Source organism: Gymnoscopelus braueri, assembly GCF_963280865.1.
Source record: "Gymnoscopelus braueri genome assembly, chromosome: 11".
Lineage (NCBI taxonomy): Eukaryota > Metazoa > Chordata > Actinopteri > Myctophiformes > Myctophidae > Gymnoscopelus > Gymnoscopelus braueri.
Window position 1 is genome coordinate 39,957,942 of NC_137613.1, and position 23,564 is coordinate 39,981,505.

General features: G+C 42.1%; 1 pseudogene across 1 annotated transcript in view; it reads right to left on the minus strand.

Annotated features, from left to right (window-relative positions):
• The window catches only part of LOC308095630 (serine/threonine-protein kinase PLK1-like), a 31,128-nt pseudogene extending 14,892 nt beyond the window's left edge, over positions 1-16,236 (minus strand). Inside the window, exons 1-9 of the transcript in view lie at positions 16,231-16,236; positions 15,584-15,722; positions 14,844-14,987; positions 14,195-14,405; positions 13,943-13,985; positions 13,238-13,353; positions 11,528-11,605; positions 11,129-11,283; positions 9,920-10,102 (exon numbers count right to left, since the gene is read on the minus strand). The product of the transcript in view is annotated as a serine/threonine-protein kinase PLK1-like (transcript). The remainder of the gene's footprint in view (positions 1-9,919; positions 10,103-11,128; positions 11,284-11,527; positions 11,606-13,237; positions 13,354-13,942; positions 13,986-14,194; positions 14,406-14,843; positions 14,988-15,583; positions 15,723-16,230) is intronic.
• Between the last annotated feature and the right edge of the window lie 7,328 nt (positions 16,237-23,564).

A 23,564-nucleotide genomic window follows, 5' to 3' on the forward strand; every position in this document is an offset into this window, starting at 1 on the left:
ACTTGCTTAATTCATGTATATGTCCCTTAACCCCTATCTAAAAATGTTTTGTGCCAGGGACTCTGATATCAAATTTGTGTTACCAAAAATATTTCAAAATGTGTACTTGAGTACAAAATGATTGGATCAAAATGTAACCAAAAACATTTAAGACATGTATTTGTAACAGAGTATTGCTACATTACTACGTTTTTCTATCAAAAGTCAATCAAAATGATAAACATGTTCAAACAATGTCATCTAACAATGTCATCTAAAATGTTTTGTGCCAGGGACTCATGTCAAATTTGTTACCAAAAATATTGAATTGAATTCCGGACGTGTACGAGTATTGCTACATGTCAATAAAATGATAAATGTTTTTTTTTGTTATGTAAAATATGTTCATGCACAATGACATCCAGTGGTAGTGAACACTTGACTGCCAATGCAATTTTATATTTGTAGCGATCAAACTAGGAGAGACAGCTAAATATTTAAGCCAATTTTACTACAGCAGTTAAGTGGTCAGATTATGTTCTATTATATTAACATCATGAATTGTGCTTAACATGAATGCTGGTATACCAATCTGTATTTTAACAATGGCCTCTAAGAGGCAGGTCCAGTGCAAGACTTTCACATTAAAAACCAGAGCCATTAGAAATTATGCAGTGGGACAAATAGAGGGGTGGATTTGCTGATTTAAAACCAAATTTGCCTGTAGTAGGCTTCTTTGACAGAATGAATGAATGTCATTTTTAAACTTGTACAGTGCAGATGTAAGAATCTTTCATTTTATCTTTATTCTTAACTTACTGTATGTTTCACGCTTACTGCTATTGCTGCCCCAACTAACACCTAAACTTCACCATGGGGATCAATAAAGGCATATCGTTGCTGTCGGGCAGAAACCTCGTATCTCCATAATTTAACTTTGTTTTATCGCAAAATAACACCCTGCTTACTAAGCATCAAAAGTAGCAGATCCACAAGCTCGAAAAGTGACACGACACGTTCCTGGTAAAGTAAGTTTTGGACACCCGACAGACGATATCCTACTGTATCTTGTCCTAACAATACTAAAGTTAATTCGCACAAATACAGAATAGATTTTCAACCCATTTGTCAAGTGTAAATCTGATTTTGGCTTTAAGAAAAAGAAAATAAGAATCACAACAATAAAACATCCCGTGTTCACATATTGTTACTTGGGGCAATAAATGTCTTGTAAATAAAAGTTGTTCTAGTACTGAAAGTGTGGCTAGGATCCTTTATCTTATTCCAGCAAGCCAAGACTAGACAACATATCACACCACACGAAAATGGGCACACCCGAGTCCCCGCTCTATTTTTCTCACTCGTAGCCTACTGTTTCCCACATGTACTGTAACATAATTTATTTTTTGTATTGTCATGTGTTATATTTATAAAACATTTCATTCATTTTGTCCATTATAACTATATTTTGTATATACCTATTTTGAAGGTTGTTACATTATCTAATACCTTTCATATTTATCTTGATGTAGCTGCCAGAATTGTATTGAAAATGTATATTCTGTTTCTTTTGTATGAAATCATATTCTTTTGCCATTATCCCCAAAAGATCCCCTGTTGCTGCATTAGCATGGTACTGTAAGACTTTAAAATGACTTCTCTCACGGGTATAACAATGAAGCAAATAAATGTAAAAAGCAGCACTTCTATAAATGGCTTACACAAGCAAATAACTTTGGAGTATCATTCTCAGAATATAATGAGTGGGTCAAATCATTAGATTTCATATAATTTTGTGATTATCTCTCTTTCATACCTCCTCCTCCTCCTCTGTATCTGTCCCAGGTGTGCCAGGATTGTAGTTTCCATAAATCCATAAAAAAAATCCAAAAATCACAACTAGTCCATACCCGGTCGACGCATCCGTGGGGGGATATGTGCACATGATCTGGCAACCCGGGAGGCAGTAGTCCCATAGCTGGGCAGCCCCGTAACCATGGCGACATTCTTTTACACAAAACGCTAATAAACAGCTGAGATTTGGTGATATCGAAAAACGGTTGCGTTCAGATGGTAATGGTCAATGGCTGTGTGCAATTTCGGATCAAGTGCTCCAGGAGAACAGGGCATACAGTTTTGGGCTCACCACCACCGCAGAGGTTTCTCGAATTATAGGAGGATTATAGGAGGATGTTCTGGACATAGACTACAAAGCCATGAATCACCTCACTGGCCCCAGGAAGATTGTGATTGAGATAATGGAGAACCGCAATATGTAATGTTAATCACATCATTCTCCTTCAGAAGAGGGTTTTCATGTCATCTGGGAGGCTGTAACCATCTGAATCCATGCTGATGTACTGGTCGGAGGTGCCGAAAAACTGACAAGTATTTGCACCCACTTCTCCTAGTCCCGCGAGAATGGGACCAAATACTATAAAAATGGGACCCAATGCCTCCCTGCTTAGCATTCAGCATAAAGAGTTGGATTGGGGGTAAGTCCATGTGACATAGTAGCATTATGTATAGAGGGTGCACATGTACATCAAGCTGCCTCACACTACAGAAACAGGAGATACTAGGCTCCTGCCCTATGGGCCACATGGCTACTTAGCCCAAAACTAGGAGCTGCATAGGGTCATAAGCCTTTTCATCTGTGCTGGCATCAATGTAAGGGGATGTATGACAAAAGCCACAGGGTGAGACATTTTACACTGAACAGTTTTGAGAATTGTTCAGTACCTGAGGTTCCTGTTTAAAGCCAATTTTCATTGCGCTACTTTGCCATAATCAAACTCCCCCAAAACATGGCAAACCGATGATCCCGAATCTGGATGGGTTGAGGTGAGGATGTTCTTGATCGACACAGAGTGCTCCCACTGAAGTTTGACTGTCCCGGTCCTTGTCAGTTACATCCTGACACAGAAAGAAACAAATTGACAATGAGAGGACATAATCATACCAGTTAGATAATGCTGTGCAAAACGTACTGTTTATAATGGAAAGCATTTTATAATGTAAACTGCAATGAAAGGAATCATTATATTATTATACCAGTCTTAAATTAACTTTTCATGAACTGCCACATCTGGATCTGTACATTACAAGTACTGGTTGCAAAAGTGTGCAACAAATGCTTTGTAACTTGGCAGACAGATATTAAAAACAGTTTTCAGTTCAAATCAGTTTGGCCATAAGATAGAAGTAAAAGTCTGGGGAACACACTGAATAACTGTGGAAATTAGTGGCAGTCTTCATTATGGCTTAAAATAACTGAACACCTGTAACATTTACAACTAATTAAGTTACTTACAGTCCGGAGCAGGTCTTGAAGAAGGCAGAATGCTCGTTCCCCAAGATGACTGTCAGTCTCTGAAGACAAAGGCACTAGCTGTGTGTTGGCTCTGTGGTCTGGAAGACAGTGGATATAACACTAAGGAATGGATATCAACACGTATTTATAAGATGTTTAATAACTTCCCGACACTTTTTTTTATTGTACATATCCAAGACTGTATAGTACAGGAGAGAAGAGAAAATTACATTTAAGGGGAGAGTAGAGGAAAGGGGAAGACAGAAGGGCAAAGAATAGAAAAAGAGATCAAACACAAAAAGCACAGGACAGGAGTAAAAGGAGAATGGAGACAGGAGATGAGGAAAAAGTAGAGATGAGAAGAAAGAAGATTTGAAAGGCAACGGGGAGCAAGAGGAACAGAGAAAGAGGTTAGAGAGGAGTAGACTGGTAAAGGCACCCACCTTTGTCTGACATAAAAGCTCAGCAAAATGTTTGATGCCAATCATGCCGTCAACATTTCTTTTCCAGTTTCCAGTTACCTACAACACAACAAAGCAAAACAAACAAGGAGGAACTTAAATTAAGCTAGTTTATCACAACAATGTGTATGTCTTCTGCATTAAACATATTTAGACAGTCACTTCAATCTGGATACCATTAAGGACATAACTCTGCATTTAGCTAATGTTCCCTTCTAATTAGCCAAGGAATGTTATGGTAGAGAATATCAACTGGGCATTACAAAATTAGTTAACCAACAGCCCCTTGACCGAGAACGATTAATGAAGAATTAACAGGTGTTACTTTTAGTTTTTTCAAGAGTTTGGGTGTTTTAAGCCAAACTAGTTAAAACAAATTTCCAATTTCTCACCAACAGCCTCTGGAATTCAAACACATGCAACCAAAATAATATTGCGTTTTGTGTGACTGCACAAGTGGATGAGGTGGAATCAGGTGCTCTGTAACTAAACAAGACCAGGAGACCTGGTTCTGCCAGACCCAGAATAAATTCCTAGTACGTAACACACCTACAAACCACTTTATAAGTTGAAATCTGAAGATCAGAGCAGTAGCACTACGTCACGCTAAGCTTGGCCAATCGAAAAGAGGGACCGGGAGGAAAAACGTTGTACCGGGAGGAAAAACGTTGACTGGGAGGAAAAGAGGGACAGACAAAGCCTCATGTAGGCCTGACCCCCTGGGTCTGGCAAAAATAAAAGCCTGGAGATCGAGGCTAGGTGCTCTGTGAATACAATGTGGTTGCTAATGTTAATTGGTTGAAAATGATGAAAAAGCAGAGTTAAAAGGACCATAGATTGAGTTGCAACAGTTCTTTGAGATAGTGTTTCTCAAACTTTTCAGGCTTTGACCCCCTAAAATAATCATGTTTGAACTGGGGACCCCCCACACTGACAAGCACTTGGAATTGTAGGAGTTGAGACATTAAATTTAGCTGGACTTAATGCCACAGATAAATATTGGTAAAATATTTTCACATTTTGGGTATTTTCGCAAAGCGAGGCGTTGTGAGCTTGTAGATTGGGGTAGTTTCAAAACAAATTCTATCACTCACAACAAGATTAACAGGATTGATTTATCCTAATAGCCAGCTCAGCACTGCAGCAGTGGGAGGTGGAAAGACTAGTGACACGAGGTTACAGCAGTGGTGTAAAGTAGCTAAGTACATATACTCAAGTACTGTACTTAATTTTGACATAATTAAATATTTATTATTATTATATATATAAAATATTTGGAGGCACTTTTACTTTACTGGAGTATTTCCAATTTTCAATACTTTTACTTGTACTCCACTACAAATCAGAGGCAAATATTGTACTTTTTACTCCACTACAATTATTTGAAAACTTTAGTTACTAGTTACTTAAAGTAATACTAGGTAACGTTTTCAACAAAACTAAAGTTAAATTGTATATCTTTTGCGAGTGGCAAAAGTTTCACAACACCCACTCCGTGAATTTCACCCCCGGAAGCCTTTTATTTATATATTTTCTATTGAACGTGTACGGGGGGACTTTCCCGGGAAAATGACGTTCCTGGCCAACGTCATGACGTCGTGGCCGACGTCCTCAGGAACTACCGCAACGGTTTCCTGTTTGGCCAGGAACTACCGCGCTATTAACAAAAAGGAACCTCACGCTGATTTTAAGATAATGTAGGATTGGAAGATCGAAAAATAACAGAAAAAGAAAGCACAGCTCATGGTAACTAATGCTCCACTGGCTAAGAGAAACGATCCGTAGATAGTATAAAACAATTAAAAGATCGCTTTTTGAAACGCTTCCGGCTTCCGGTGAAAACGAATGGAATTCTGGGTAATCGAGGACTAGGGAAATTGTATGCAGTGACGGTAGTGACCAGCAGAGGTTGCTAAAAATCGTTATTTGTGATTCTGCATTGTACAACTTTAAGTATTACAAAACATACATTAATCTCTTCAGCCCTATTTAAACTTTGGCTATTTGAAAATACCGATCTACAAGCTTCAAAAGATTTTTGAAACATTTTATGATAGCCTACCTTGTGAAACAGGACACTCTGCATAATGAGTACTTTTACTACTTACAAGTACATTTTGATGCCAATACTTTTGTACATTTACTCAAGTACATTTTGATTACCATTGTAACAGTGTTTCTACATGGCAGTATAGATACTTTTACTTCAGAAAAGAACCACTGCAGAGGAGAGAGGTGAGGTGACAATAAAATCAACTTCTTCACGCGCAGTGTCAATGAATAAACATGTTTAAAAACCATTGCAGTCCTTTTTGTTGTTACCTAAACATGTTGTCAGCTGCATGTACACATGTACAGAAAACATGATGCAACACAAACACTACTAAACACACATTACCCAGCCAGCTTGATGATGGTGATTGCTATTGGAAGCAGCTGTATAACTGCTCCTAAACTAATCTCTCAAGAACAGATTCTGCTAGTAAAAAACAGCAGAGGGCGCTTTTTCCTTATTTATTTGGCGATGGGTTCACAGATTGCTCCTTTGTCAATGCAAATGCATGGATTCTTGGAAAAAAATCCTCAAGACTATGAATCCACGCATTTGCATTGACAAAGCATTGGCAGATTCCGCCGGGTGCATTTCTCCTTTCCGACATGTCGCCTTTCCGACGTTGACGAACCCTATACCTAACCCTAACCCTAACCATAACCGCACGCGGAAGCCACTAGTCGGAGTGGTGAGATGTCGGAATGGAAGGAGCACCCCGATTCCGCCCCAGAGGTAAAATAAAAGTGCGGTGGGGCCGTGCCCTAAACTGTCTTTTTCTGAGGCAGTGCAGGCAGAGTAAACCACGCTCCGCCTGATGTTCACAAGGGCTTTGTATTTCTCCCAAGAGAGACACCGTGAAAAAATGAATGAAATGACATAAAACAAATAAAATATTTTTTAACACAAGTTATAAACGTCATGAATTGTAAATCAGTCAAGCCATTTTAAATGTCCATTAAATTATCAATGAAATGTCCATATTGATGAATTGTCTGCGTTGCATAAACACACACAAACAAACAACAACAATTATCATTGTACAGACAAACAAAATAAACAGGTGACATACCGTGTGCGCCTTCTGCACAGAATATCTAGGAGTGTTAAGTTATTTTTATCTTATGTATCTGTATTTATATTTTGTAGACTCTCCTTAGCATAGACAGAGCTCCTTTCAGCTCTGAAACTCTGTTTGTTCTGCCCTGCTCAAACCCAACATGTGAAGTCAATGCTGCTGTGATTGGTGTCACGTGATATCTGCTACAGCAGGCCAGTAGAAGGCACTATATCACCATACTCCATACACATACAATACAGTATATTACCCCAAATAAACAATATTCACAATTTCCATGTTTTCAAAAAAATAATAAATACCACAAAATTCAACCCAACTCTGGGACAGCTACAAGCTGTGCAATATATAATGTGTGTGTGTGTGCATGGCATATTAACGTCCTCCAAACTCAATCAATTCACTGAAAGTTTCTTCAGAAAGCGATAGATTGCTTAGATTCATGGTCAGTTTCCGATCACGTTGGGCAAGACCGTGGCTGTTGGTTGTCTAGGAAGTGACAACCGGAAATGGTTGCATTTGGCGGAAGTACCGCCCAAGGAAATGACGTTGATGCTTTACAAATCTGTTAACATTCTCCGTGAATGAAACGAGTGTTGTGATTGGTCAAAAAATATAGTTTCCGGGGGAAACGCGTACGACGGAAATGCTGTCCATTCAAGACTTCCTAGACCAGGGGTCTTCAACGTTTTCAGGCCAAGGCCCCCCTAGCTGAGAGAGAGATGAATCAGGGACCCCCTCTATATTGTATAAAATTGTGTTTAAGATAAACTTTTGCTGCTCTTTTTTCCCTCTACACCTATAACTCTTTGCCAAAAATAACCGACCTAAAAGCTCACAACGCCTCGCGCTGCAAGGCGTTGTGAGCTTGTAGATCGTTGTGCAGTGGCGTTCCCAGAAATTACATTTAGGGCAGGCGAGATTTCCCCCCCCCCAAGTTAACAACACAACAACACTACCTGACTACAAAACTGAAAAACGTTAATAAAAACAATAATAAGTATAATCAATGTATGTATTTTGATTCTAAAAAAAAACAGCATTACAGAAAAGGTGAACATGATGTCCTGCACAAATTATTGAGTCATTTCAACATTGCGATTACAACAGTAACAATAACAGCCAAATCAAATAGTTTTCAAGCATGTAGTGATGTCTCAAAACATGAGACGACGGGGCTTGCTGCACTTGAAAATATCTATAACTGAATCGTAGTTCAGACCTTCAGTTAAATCTCTCTCAAACGCTAGGAGACACAGACTAGGCGAGAGGTTGTCATTGTACTTCTGCGTGTACTTTTTATGCCAGGTGAGTACAGGTGATGGCCCAGACCCCCACTCCTGGCACTCCTAGTACCCCATGAAGACCATAGCATACATGATTTGCATCACTATAGGCGCGGTTCGCTCTGCTGAATGGATACGGTAGTGATTGGCTGTCTGCCCGCGTGAATGACAGCCGCTGTCTGTCAGTCTTTTACTTTATTTTCTAGGGGTGGCGAGATTTTAGTTGGGCAGGCGGCCGCCTGCCTTGCCTCTATGGTGGGTACGCCACTGTCGTTGTGAGCTATTTTTGGCTAAAGTTCTCCTCAGAAAAGGGATTACATTACATTACATTACAGTCATTTAGCAGACGCTTTTATCCAAAGCGACTTACAATAAGTGCATTCAACATAGGTAGGGAACGAAACTACTAATCACCAGAAGTCTTAAGTGCATTTCCTGCAAAAACAAGCAACCAAGAGTATACCTAGCGCTAAGGTAAAAGTGCAATATATCAGCTACCTACTTTCTTAAACAGATGAGACAAAATAGCAAAATCAAGACAAAATAGCGAAATCAAAGCTAGTGGTTAATGTAAAAAAGAATAATCATATCATACAAAGATTTGGCGGACCCCCTGTAGTAACTCTGAGGACCCCCTAGGGGTCCCGGACCCCCTGTTGAAGACCCCTGTCCTAGACACTCGCTGCTTTAGGTCGTGACCAGGCTCTTCTCTTCGCAGATGAGTGAGGCTGGACCGAGGCTAGTAGTTTCCGATAGGCTACTCAAGGCTGGCGGCTGCTGGCTGCTCTGTGGACATAGGGTACTCTTTTTCCATAGTATAAATTGATTGGGAACGGCTAACTACAAGATCTTAAACAAAGCCCTCTCCTGCCGACTGGCGAGTGGCGACTGCCCAGACCACCAGTCAGACAGACCATACCCGGCCGGAAACATTACATAACCATCTCTAACATAATGTCAAAACCTATGCATTTCTGACTAATAATGGCAATTCCAATACATATCATTTAGCTTATCCACCAAACTTCATGAAGGGGAAAAGTACCTTGTGCAAGTTACAAAGCGCGCAAGCTGTAGGCTTGTATATACTGTAAAAGTATCAATACTGCAATGTAGAAATACTATGTCACAATTACAAGAATTCAAAATTGACTTGAGTAAAAGTACAAAAGTATTGGTGTCAAAATGTACTTAAAGTACTAAAGGTAGCCTACTCATTAGTTTTTAGAATGTATTGAAATCCTTGGAAAATAGCTAATCTACAAGCTCACAACGCGTTGACGCGTTGTGTTCTAGTCTTTTTTCTAGTCTGGGAGACGTCGCCTCAGAGCCTGTACAGCAGGGGCGCGGCCACTGCGTTCTGATTCAAATCAACAGCCAATGAAGAAAAGGGGGCGGGATCCACATGCAGCGGGTGTTGCATGTAAATAGGAGCGACGGGAAGCAATTTTTCCTTGAGAAATTGCGGCCGCTATTGTTGTGTACTGCTGTTTGCCTCTCGTCGGACTGTTTAGACGAGTTGCACAGCTCTCAGACCGGTAAGAGGCGTGTCCGCTCAGATTCTGAGCGTAAGCTACATCCCGCGCACAAATACCAGGGCTCTGGCCCAGAAGTTCCTCGCCCCTCCCGTTTGTCTGCGAGAGCTGGCGAAAACTTCTGGGAACTCAGATTACTCCCAACTAGGAGTGTGTGAAGCCTACACGTGTGTTGTTGGTCTGACATTACTCTTTGGATGCAGTGAAGTTTACCAACCTGGAAGAAGTTAATCTGGACTGTGCCGTTCGACAGGTGCAGCACGATGGCACTCTTGGTCCTGAACCAGTGAGAGAGATAGGGCAGGCGTGCCAGCTCGTCACCGTCTCTACGTGCCATGTTGCTACCGGCCTTGAGAAGGTGCTCGCTCATGTAGCTACGGAAGTACTTGAGCAACGTTATCTGCAAGAGAGGTGATAAACAAAGTGATAAGGATTAACAAACATAAAAAAGGAGGCAGTGAGACAGAAAAGTGTAAAGACTTCCACAGATCAAGCTGTAATGCTAGTGCTACTGTGCTACGACTCCTATAAGTGTGACTACGCCAAGAGATCAGGATAGCATGAGATCTCAGCTATAAAAGTTGCTCCAAGCATGGAGGAAATGACTCCATACTGGGCGAATACGTGAATGAATTGAACTCCTTTCCCACTGTCAGTAGACGAGTATAAGTGAGTATATAGTGTTGAGCCTAGTGTACTTTCAAGCCAGATCATAATATAGGGTGCATGGGCACAAAACTCGCCACAGGAGCCAATAATATCCGGCAATACAAATAAAAGGATCTGTCATCTGATGTTTCATCAAATAAGTGTATGTCTCTCATTCCCACAGACCCACTCCCCGCCACACACTTTACTTGCTGTGGACCCAATAGCAAATGACAAAGTACATTTAAACTCAAGTACAATTTTGAGGTATTCATTACTTTACTGGAGTATTTCCCAGTACCTTTACTCCACTACATCTCAAAGGCAAATATTGTACTTTCACTCCACTACAATCATTTGAAAACCTTACTAGTTATGTTGTAGATTTTGATTACTACAAAAGATACATTAACCACTTCTACATTTCGCCCATTTGAAAATAGCCGAGCTACAAGCTTGTAGATCTGCTACATGTATTTTCAAAAGATTTTTATACATTTTATTCATTTGAAAAAGATCTGAAATGGGACATTCTGCATAATGAGTACTTTCAGTACATTTTGTTGCCAATACTTGTACTCAAGTACATTTAGAATTCTGGACTTTCACTTGTAACAGAGTATTTCTATATTGCAGTATTGGTACTTTTACTTAAGTAAAAATATTTGAGTAATTTTCCACCACTGCCTTAAATACATCTGGCTCCATGCCCACCAATAGCTGAGTCAGTAACATCAAAAATATATATGCTGGGTCAGAGACAGAGACAACTATTGACCTTCTTGGTGAGCGTGGCAGGGTACGAGCATACACTGATGTAGCTCTCTGCATTGGTTTTGTCAATGTACTGCAGGCTTTCTCCATCAGTGTACATTATCAACCGTGTGTAATCGTTGACGAGCACACCCACGCTGTTGTCACACAGCTGGTAGCCTGGAAAAACCCCATCAAAACTTTTAAAATACACCAAGCTAGGAAGAAATGGCAGAAGGCAAGTCTACATAGACACTGCACATTATTGCAGTACTGTAGTCACATCATGCGACTAGTTATTCTACCCCTGCAAACAGTTGCATACAAATTCTCTGTTGCAAGAGGCTTTAACTGATATGATGTGAAGGCAGAATAAAACATTTAGAAAATAAATATTTCCCCAAAATGCAGAAGTGTGCCTTACCTAGCCCGTATTTATCAGAATAGTCGACCCATTTGCTGATCCAGAAGATGGGGATGCACGCGGGGTCTTCTGCCTTTTCTGAAAGTTCACACAAACAAATTGATTGTCAGTGTCAGAGGTGGCTTCAGTAAAAGTAGCAATACCACAATGTATAAAATATTCTGATTTCATTACAAGTAAATGCCTGCATTCAAAAAGTTTGACCAATAAGAAAACTTCTCGAAATTGTTCCGATCTACAAGCTATTGAGCTATTTTGAAATTGACAAAGTATAAACTAGGGCTTAAAGGTAGGTAAGTGATATTTTTTGGTAATTTATTTTTGTTTTGTTAAAAATAAAAAGGTTAAAGTACTATATTCTGATAGTAATTATTGCTACAGAACGTTTGTTCGGTCACAGGGGTCTCTCCAGCTCTTTAGTAAACAGAATATAGTACATTTTCAGGTAGGTGACAACATTTAAGCCAATCAGGAGAGAGCACTGAAAAGGCATTTTCTGTTTAATAAAGAGCTGGAGAGACATGGGAGACTCCTTTTACTGAACAAACACTCTATAGCAATGAGTACTATCAGAATATAGAGCTATAACACTTATTTTAACCAAAGTAAATCACTTGCCCTACCTTTAAGTGTTTCCTTTTGTAAATAATTGAAATCCACAAAGTAACTTAAGTAAGGGTGCGGTCACACCAAACTTTCATTCTGCCTATGCGGCGGATTTTGTCAATGGGAACGAAGTGGTTTGTTGCCATTCGCGGAGTACCGCAGAAAAGAAACACTGTTCCCGCTGACAGTGGTGAGCTGTGGATTTTTGAACTATGGGGGCTCTATTTTATGACGTCACAGCGCGCGCACGTGCCACTCAGCTCAGTGCTAGTTGAAATACTGTATTCAACATGTGATTATTAATGTAATTATATTTCTTATTATTTTGTTGCATTGTTAATTTGTTGTTTTTATTTTTGTTTCAATTAATTAATTATTTTATTTTCCTTTCAGTTTTATATAAAATCCCTTTACATAGACTCACCCACACATTGTAGTTAAAATAAGCAGACAACTTGTCTTTGTCTTGTCTCAGAGAACTGGGTCCTCTGCTAAGCGATCCCCTTCACACTCTGCAGTGCAGACTGTTGTCTCTCATTGTGAGAGGAATGTAACACCATGGCTTTTCTCGAGTAGCCTAATGTTATGCAAAGCAGCCAGGTAGAGGCTATTGAGAACGGCTCGCCACTGACGGCGCGAACCTTGAGAGGCTATTGTTTAAACTTTAAGGTGTTAAAGACCGCCGCTGACGGTGCGTGCATGTGGAGCATGCGTGAGCCCCCAGCCCCCATAGTGTCAGAACTAAGGGGTCGTCGACCCCCTGAGCACCCCCTAGAGCTCACCCCTGCCCGCTCACCCCAACTCAATTTTTTTAATAATTGTAGTGGAATAAAAGTTCCAATATTTTCTTCTGCGATGTAGTGGAGTAGAAATATCAAGTATTGTAAAATACATATACATACTCAAGTAGAGGAAAAGTACATCAAAACAGTACTTTAGTAAATATACTTCAGTTTCTTTCCACCACTGGTCAGCATTCACAATGTTATCACAATTCACAAAGATAAGTTCAGTGATCAGCTGAGAGACACACGGCCAGTTGCAGCTTGGGGTGGAATCTGAACGCAGACATTTGAGAGGACATGACAAAGTGTTTGCTCTCACCTTCGCATACGAGGGGCCTCTCGGATGGCTTTGTTGCAAGGAAAGCTGTGATTTGCTGTAACACGTCAGTCAGGTTGCAGTCTGGTCCCTCTGGTACATCCCTGCCCGCAATGTCCCTGAGAATACAGAACCAGAACACACTTGTAAAAATCAATCTGTACTAGACACTGGGCGATGTCCAAGAGCCAGTGGAGAAACCCCTCAACATATAGTTGCCGTCAGGCGGAATATTTTAATTTGTGAGTCGTAAATGAATGCCCTACTTTATCATACTACAGCGATACAGAAGCTTGAAGCGACGCATTTTGAGCTTGTAGATCTGCAACTTATGGCATTTTTTAATCCTAAAAGTAACAGTTTTGAACATGTGACGTTTTCACCCGACAAACTATATTAAAAGCGAAACCCTCCCATCTATGCTGAAAAAAGTCATGTTTATTCTGAAATGGCACGTTTACCACTCAATATTCAGAACTTATAAAGAAAAAACACATGGCATATACTGAGAGACTACCCTCTACTACAGCACCATCCCAATCTAATTTAGCACATTATGCTTGAAAGCAATTGCTGTGAGTGTTAGTCATCAATATAATTATACATGAATTATCCTACTAGTCAAGTCAAGTCATTTTTCTGTTTCGTTTCTTCTCTTGGCTAATCTAGCCTAAAAGTATGCTGTAGTAAAGAACAGTGATGTCTCACCTTGGTGCAGGGTCATCCTTCACCTGCACCTTTTCTGAACCTCCTGGAAAAATAAGAAAACATTGGTCAGGACCAACCTTTCTCTAGCACATGAAGGTAGTACTTTGTTTCATGATGTGTTGTTGAGTACAGTTTCTACCATTGAAGAACAAAATACCTTTGTTGTTGAGCGAGGTGAGCGGGTTCGAATCCCGAGCCCCATGACCTTGGATGCGTGTCACTCCCCGTCTCCCTCTACTGTGGTGTGCCGACGTAACCAGGGGATGGTATAGTTGTTCTTCTTGATCCGGTTGTATGTCTCCTTCAGACAGGACGTCTCAAATGGAAGCGAGTGACCAGACGTCCATCTCGAGCCTGTGGCCCTTCTTGCAAAGCACTTCAGGGGCGATGTAGTTGGGTGTTCCACACAAGGTCTTCTTCCTCTCGCCATCCAACTCGATCTTAGTTTCCAGGGTTTGGTCCCCTTGTGGAGAGATATAAAGATTCATGTTAGCTTTCATTCAAATAAGCCCATGTTTACAACTTTATTAGTAGTATTGGAAACCATTCATGTTGCGAGTTGGGGTGTGCCGTGGTCTGTTAAGAGGACAAACAGACTTGTTGTCATAACGAAAAAAAGATAGGGATCCCCACAGTTCTTTGAACGCTGTGCTGGACCAAATATTTAAGTGAAAATAAGGGAATGTCCGCACACAATATATTGCTTTCCCATATTTTGTGTAACCAACAAGAACGTTTTGCCCATACAAGGGCTTCATCAGAAACCGGATGAAGCCCTTGCATGGGCGAAACATTGTTCTTGTCGTTTAAATAAAATATGGGAGAGCAGTATATCGTGTTGTGTCATTAGTTAACAATCTATGGGTGGCCCGGGATGTGTCACAGCATGCAATTAACTTACCTATTTTGACCATCATGTCTTTAGATCTCTATGGATGACTCTGTTGTTGTGGAGATACCGGCAGCCGTTCAGCAGCAGCATCATGAAGTAACGTGCCTCTGGTTCAGTCACTGCCTTTCGTTGCTTGTGTAGTTCCGGCAGAGACTGTAAATAGAACAGAAGACAATGTTGGCATTATTATTATAACCCTCAGAGGACAAGGGATTTACAAACCCAATTTAAAAAATATATATCACGATGAAGATTGTGGTTTGTTTAAGTGAAGCCATTTCACACATAGCCAGTAGGCTTTAAATAAATAAAATACAGTAGGCTACATCAGGGGTTCTTACAGTGGGGTCCTTAAGGGGGTCCCCAGATAAAATATTTGATAGTTAGGATTAGGAACCAAATGGACCCCTTATGGGGCTGCAACTCTGAGAAGTGTCCAGACGGAACCAAATGGATCTGTAAGGGTCCATTTGGTTCCGTCTGTACACTCTCAGAGTTATGGTGGTTCTCAAAGTGGGGTCCGGGGACCCCCCAGGGCCCTATATACACAGCCATTTAGAAAAATAAAGTACTGAAATTGGAAATGCTCCAGTAGAGTAAAAGTACCTAAAAATTGCACACACAATTGCTACTTGAGAGTAAATGTCCTTAGTTAATTTACACCACTGGATAAAAGTCAGACACACATGATTGATAGTCCTGATCCAAGGCTATTAAAGATAAAGGCTATAAACAACAAATCTACAAACCCTCCATCTGCAGATCTCCAGGACCACGAACACGAAGTCGTCATCCTCGAAGAAGCCGTTGAAGCCCACGATGTGCGGGTTGTCCAGGGCCAGGGCTCTTGTGGATGGCGATCTCCGAGGTCATCTTCTCTCTCTGGTGCTGCCAACGAGTTGAAAAAAGCGTTTAAATCGCTTATCTACTAACTAGTAACTAGATTTTTCAAATAATTGTAGTGGAGTAAAAGTATAATATTTGCCTCTGAGATGTAGTGGAGTAGAAGTAAAAGTATTGAAAATTGGAAATATTCCAGTAAAGTAAAAATACCTCAAAATTGTACAGTACTTGGGTAAATGTACTTAGTTACTTTACACCACTGCAGAGGAGACAGAGGTGAGTCAGGTGACAAACAATAAAAATGGTTTAAAAACCATTACAGTCCATTACCTAAAAATGTGGTCAGATGTTCACATGTACAGAAAACAAAACATGATGCAACACAAACACTACTAAACACACACTTTTTCCCTCCTTCCCAGCCAGCAGCTGTGCAGCGTGTGTGTGTGTGTGTGTGTGTGTGTGTGTGTGTGTGTGTGCGTGGCATGCAAAAACGAGCTCCAAACTCAATTAATTCACTGAAAGTTTCTTCAGAAAGCGATAGATTGCTTACATTCATGGTCAGGTTCCAGTTAGCCTCGGAAACCCATGCTTTTTTTTGGGTTACGGTTCCAGTTGGCTACTCCAGTCCAGTCTGGCTGCTAGCTGCTCTGTGCACATAAGGTACTCTTTTTCCATATTACACATTGATAGGCCACAGCTAACTACAATACCAAAAACAAAGCCCTCTCCTCCTACCCACTACCCAGGCCAGACCGTACCCGGAAACATAACCATCCCTAACATAATGTATAAACATTATGCATTTCTGACTTATAATGTATTCTAGGATCATTCCAATGCATTATCATTAACTTATCCAGCAAACGTCATGAAGGGGAAAAGTACCTTATGTAAGTTACAAAGCACGCCAGCTTTTGGGGCCCTCTAACGTGACGGGGTCTCTGACCCAAACCTATAAAAAATACTTTTTTTTAATAGCAGAACTACAAGGACATGTTGTGAGCTTGTAGGCATTTCCAAAAATGTTTGGCATTTCTGATTTAAAAAAATATATATATATTTCCTTTTTTTTCCCTTAAAGAAAAAAAATGAAAATAGTTTTAACAATACTAAAGTTATTTATTTGCGACCCCGACAAATTGGGTGGTCCGTGACACCAAATTGGGGAGCGACCCCACGTTTGGGAAACACTGTTGGACCGAATTGTTTACAGTTGAAAATGCCTCAGCGAGCAGCGGACCAATAGGAACAGGGCTGTCGGGCATCCTTCCTCTTCACGCAGGTGTTCTAATCAAGTGCGTTCAAGACCAGACGTTAGTGCTGTCCAGAGACTCTTTGAGATCAGACGTGCATCACACCAGCTCCACAGAGACACCGTTACTGAGGAACTACTGCTTGTTTTCATCGATCTTTTGTCATTTCAACGTGTATTTTTTGCTTTTTCAACATTTGCTGACACTTCTTTTGGAATTCCAAGTCATCTTCAGGTTAACCGACTAAGGTAAGCGGTGTTTTAGTTTTTCAAAACGCTCTTAAAGGGGAAATCCACCCATTTTCAATATTTAACTATGTCATTAATATAGCATAAAGGAGTTGTGTGGAAATAAGAAAAAATTAAAAAAAAAATTAACATTGCAAAAAAATTTAACATTGCAAAAAAATTAACATTGCAAATTACACTGTGATGACTCATCATGGTGTAATTTGCAATGTTAAACCCACAATCAATCCTCCAGTTCAAGACAACACAGAAAGGGGGGAACTTTTTTCTTATTTCCACACAACTCCTTTATGCTATATTAATGACATAGTTAAATATTGAAAAGGGGTGGATTTCCCCTTTAACGGCTGTGTTTGTAGTTAATTTACACCTTGAGAGGCTGATGTCTACAACAGTTGTGGATCGTTTACATTTTCAAATGTTTTTTGGGGGATACAAGAAGAGTGGGTTGTTAGTTTTTAGTAGCTAGCTAGTTGTTTCAATTTTACTGAATGACGGACGGAAAGCCGTTGTCGTTGAAATCACTCAAGTCATCCTGTCGCTTGTCAAAAAGAACAGAAGATAAGCTTCATAGAACTGTTTTTAGGTGATTTTGGGTGAGTTTTGTTTATTTTCAAAATGTTAACGGAATTGGTGGGAATGTCATTTCATATTTGTTGATTAGGCTACAATCCTGTATCCAACGGTCATCCACTGGCTGGATGAAGAGGTTGTTTTGAATTAAATAAAATGACGATAGGCCGCATGTTGTCGTACGAAATCAAGCTAACAACAACTGTTACTCGTTAGCTTGTAGATCTGTTCTTTTTGACCAATATGTGACCATCGTGTGGACTGGACTTCACATATTAACGTCGATGTCCGACCGTAAATCGCAGTTGTTTACTCTGTTTATTAACAGAGTTAAACCTAGTGGTGTTTAGGCCACGTATTGCAAGACCTCAAATGTCCGTTTTGTGTAGTCCACAAGACATATTTCTCCAGGTCACCAATTTAAACCATAACGGAGGAGACATGTGTTGGAATCTGTGTTGGGTCTTATTATGAACTGAACTGTACACGTTATAAATGTTTCACTGTCCAGCAGACACACAGACCATACTAGCCATGGTTCACATGACGCTTGCAAGTCATGGTGCCGAGTCCCCCTGGTCTAAAGTTGTGTTCGATTTTTTCACATTGCCATCTCTCACATAAACATAAACGTTCAGATTTCAAATATAAAGTGCTTACCACTGAGCCACGGATGTTACAAGGCGATGCGGACCGCGATGAGTACTCGTATCTCCCGTATTGTTCAATAAAAAGCATTTTAATCCCATCGCCAGCCATTTTCTCCAAATTGTCTCCGATACTTTCGACCATGCGACACGAATGGTTGGAAGGTGTATTGCACTCTGATACATTACAAAACAAAACAAAAAAAACAAACAAAATGGCCGGCGATGGGATTAAAATGCTTTTTATTGAACAATACGGGAGATACGGGTACTCATCGCGGTCCGCATCGCCTTGTAACATCCGTGGCTCGGTGGTAAGCACTTTATATTTGAAATCTGAACGTTTATGTTTATGTGAGAGATGGCAATGTGAAAAAATCGAACACAACTTTAGACCTGGGGGACTCGGCACCATGACTGTCATGGTATGACAGTCATGTTTCAGGGCTAAGACCATACACTCTCCATATCATTCAAATGGAGACTGTACACTCTTATTGGCTTATCAGTGGTTCTCAAACGTTTTCATGTAAAGGACCCCCAAATTAATATGCATTCAAATGCATCTGAAACGATTTTGTGACCCCCATAACTGAAACACTGTGTTTAAATGTTTCCAAATTAGTCCAGATTTCCAAATGTTTAGAACATAGCAGATCTACAAGCTTACAACGCACTGCATCGCTACCCTTTGTGAGCTTGTAGATCTGCTATTTTCTGAATAGATGAAATATAAAATAGAGTTAAAGTGGTTAAACTGATTCTGATGCTATATTAACAAATTGTTGGCCTCTGTTATGTGTTTTCAAATGAGGCCATCATTGTGTTGGTGTTTTTGTCATCTTGTTACAGCTATTCGTGTTTACTGACTCCCCCTTCTCTCTCAATTTCTCAGTCTCCTCACTGCAGTGCAGCCAAGAGGACAGGACACCAGTAGACCAATACACACACACACACACACACACACACGTCACATTATGTTTCAGAGGATAGCCATGCTGCCTCTGCACTGTGCCAAGGTGGACGAAAGCCTGACGAGCCTGCACTGGCTCCAGGACTTCTCCACCCTCGGTGCCAACGGCAGAGGCCCCCAGCCAGGCTGGGACCCTCCGCTGTCCAGTCACCGTTGGCCAATGGGTTTGTCTGTGGTGGCTTTGTCCCCTCTGGCCGGGGACATGGCGTCCATGGGCATTCCCCTGACCCCGGTCATGCCCACACCAGCGGCTTGCAGCCGGGCCCAGCAGAGCCTCCCAGGCGTCGTGACGCACGGCCACTACCCCGGTGGGGTGGGCTACAACACCGACGCCCATGAGAGGCCACACTTCTCCTGTCCCACGCTGATCTGCATGGCCATACAGGCCAGCGAGAAGAGAAAGCTCACACTGGCCTCTATTTACAAGTGGTTCAGTGAGAACTTCCCTTTCTACCGCTGCGCCAAAACCACGTCCTGGCAGAGCACCATCCGGCACACCCTGTCCGTCAAGAAGGGCTTCATCAAGCTCCCGCGGGAGAAAGACGAGTCGGGAAAGGGGGGCTTCTGGACGGTTGACCCGCAGCATGTTGAGCGCTTCCTCAACGGTGTTTACAAGTTCCAGATCGACCCCCGATCCGGCTCGCAGCAGCTCCCCGGGAACTTTGAAGTAGTCACCTGGACGGAACAGAACCACCCGAGCCAGGCGGTCGGCGGGCACAAGAGGAAGCTGCCCCAAGCCTCTGCAACTAGCCTGGCCAAAGTCCCCCGGCACTCCAGCTCCCTGCTGCTTCGTGAAGGAGACGAACAGAAAGAGCTAGAGTCGGTCGACGGGAACTTTGACTTGGACGCCCTCCTGGAGTGGGCCTCGAGCAGGGAGCTCAGTCCGGACAGCGGCGAGCCACTGTCCAGACTGAGCTACACACTCCCTCCTATCCAGCACCAGCTTCCGGAGCTCTGCAGTGTGGCTAGCTCCGCTGTGTCTGCGCCTCCTTCCCCTCCTAGCTGTGCCTTGGATTGGCTCCCACAGAGTCAGTGCACCATCCCCACAGAGGAGGACCTGGTGGCTGACTATGACTGGGACGCCTTCCTTGATCCAGCTTTGAGTGAGGAGCTGAGCCAGGACAGCGGGGAGCCACTTAGCCCCACCCCCACAGAGGAGGATCAGGTGGAGGACTTTGACTGGAAGTCCTTCCTTGATTCTGCCTTTGGTGGGGAGCTGAGTCTGGACTGAGGGGAGCTGCTGAGCCCCATCTCCTAAGAGGAGGACCAGCCGTGAACATCAGGGAGGATTCCCTGTTTGGTTATGGAGGTCCTCCCAAGATGACCATGGTTAGTTGAGTTGAGGCTTGCTGGAGTTTCCTCTCTGATGTCCTGAGAGCATGTATGGTCTGAGATCAGCGTGTCGAGATAGGATCATGTTGTTGGACACCAGGGCTTGTCCACACACCGGTGGGCCTGTGCACCCTGCCTCTGGGGCCCACTGCTGCTACATTCAATTAAAGTTTATTTTATTTTAACTTAAACAAGCAAGAAATCACCTTCCACCATACACACATACAATACACCTGTACCTCTGTCTGTCTGTCAGTCATGGACCACACAGCAGGTTCCCCGGACTGAAGGTGGAGGTCCCCCCAGTCGAAGTTGGTCAGTCGAGCCTCGCTCCTGATCGCTCCTGGTGCGTGTGGATGCGCTTCCAGAAAGGGACGACGACTGTAGGCATGCATACGCTGTACTGTGGCTGCCAGGAAACACTAGGAAATGTGTTTGAAATAACCTGAGGTAAGAACATTTACGTTTGTCTGTTACTTTATATGGTTTAGATTTTAACATCAAGTAGTAATAGTCATTTTAGGAATAATTGTTCAGAAGACAAAGGGCGAAAATGCAACAAAAAAACTACCTGTCTGTCTGTCTTTTATGGACCGTGTAGGAGTTTCCCCGGACTGGAGGCGGAGGTCCCCCCAATCGAAGTTGGTCAGTCGAGCCAGGCTCCTGATCGCTCCTGGTGCGTGTGGATGCGCTTCCAGAAAGGGGGACGACTGTAGGCATGCATACGCTGTACTGTGGCTGCCAGGAAACACTAGGAAATGTGTTTGAAATGACCTGAGGTAAGAACATTTACGTTTGTCTGTTACTTTATATGGTTTAGATTTTAACATCAAATAGTAATAGTCATTTTAGGAATAGTTGTTCAGAAGACAAAGGGCGAAAATGCAACGAAAAAACTACCTGTCTGTCTGTCTGTCTTTTATGGACCGTGTAGGAGTTTCCCCGGACTGGAGGTGGAGGTCCCCCCAGTCGAAGTTGGTCAGTCGAGCCAGGCTCCTGATCGCTCCTGGTGCGTGTGGATGCGCTTCCAGAAAGGTGGACGACTGTAGGCATGCATACGCTGTACTGTGGCTGCCAGGAAACACTAGGAAATGTGTTTGAAACGACCTGAGGTAAGAACATTTACTACTTGTTGTTAAACTCTAAACCAGTAACAGACAAAACTAAGTCATTTTAGGAATAGTTGTTAAGAAGTCAAAGGGTGAAAATGCAACAAAAAAACTACCTGTCTGTCTTTTATGGACCGTGTAGGAGTTTCCCCGGACTGGAAGCGGAGGTCCCCCCAGTCGAAGTTGGTCAGTCGAGCCTCGCTCCTGATCGCTCCTGGTGCGTGTGGATGCGCTTCCAGAAAGGGACGACGACGACTGTAGGCATGCATAGGCTGTACTGTGGCTGCCAGAAGACACAGTTTGTTTGAAATAACCTGAGGTAAGCTCATTTACTTTCGTCTGTTACTTTATATGGTTTAGAGTTTAACATCAAGTAGTAATAGTCATTTTAGGAATAGTTGTTGAAATGTAAAAGAAAAAAACAAAAAAAGCTAAAAATATATAAATCAATCAATATCTGTCTACTATCTATACTGTATATCTTGTGTGTGTGTGTGTGTGTGTGTGTGTGTGTGTGTGTGTGTGTGTGTGTAGACACACAATCTAAACATTATGGGGCGTCTGGGTGTGGTAGAGGCAAAACACTCCCCCACCACCGCAGATACCTGGGTTCAATACCCAGCAGCAGCGGCGGTGCATCCAGCTTGGCTGGGCGCTTCAACAAACACAATTGGCCGTGTTTGCGGGTGGGAAGCTGGTGAGGATCAAGTGATCATGTCCTTTTTGCTGCGCTGCAGGATGTACATCAAGATTATTATAGTTCTGAATACTTCATTAGTTTGTATTTCGTTTTGACTTCGTATTTTCTATTTCAATTTAGTTGTAATAAGTTTTTAAAGTGAGTTCACTAGTTAATTTTTTGAAAAAGCTGACTGGATAGTGGATAATGCTGCCTTGTTGACGATTAGCCGCCTTTGCTAATCGTCCTTACTGAGGGGGAGAAGCTCAGGGGACGACTGTAGATATAGGCCGTTACATTGCCGCTCGCTAGCGAGCCTGGCTTTTTACCCAACTGATAACATATGCGCCTACAACCCCAGAAATCCTGGGTTCGCCGAGTCCCGGCCGGGAGTTAGGTTTTAGTTTTTTGTTGTAGTATGGGGTATTTGTCAGGGGTGAGATATTAAAAGGTTCTAGTTTCGTTTTTTCGCTAATTTCATTTACCTATAATAACCTTGATGCACATAGTAGTTTATACCTCCAAAGGTGAGGGGAGGTGGCAGCAACAGGGACTGCAGGACACTTGGGGATAATTGGGAATTGGCAATGACTAAATCGGGTTCTCCTCCCATGGATTGTCACCTTGCCGGTGGTGGAGGAGCTTGAGTTATCCCAGTGACCCAGAGAGCTAAGCCGGCTGGAGTCACGGCTTCTGGCTGGTCCAACCATGCCGGACAGCTCACAAGGGTAGGGATCAGACTAAGGACAATCCCTAGTCCTCCATATTGGGGGTTGGGCATGAGGTTAACAACTTCATCCCTTAAAACTAACATGTTACAGAATTCATCACAAAATCAATGCACTCTGAAACCATCAAAGACGTTGAATGTAAGAACTATTACTTAAACTGTCATGTGTCTCATTATGCCAATGCTTCCTTAGTTTTGTTTCTGATCTATTCAGAACAGAGCTCTGCTGTGAAGGTAACGGGTGTGTGAGCTATGAGCCACTGTCATCAAAGCAGCTTGCAGAGGTGCTTGCAATGAAGGTCAGTTTTGTTTATTTCTGTATTATTTCTGACTACATACA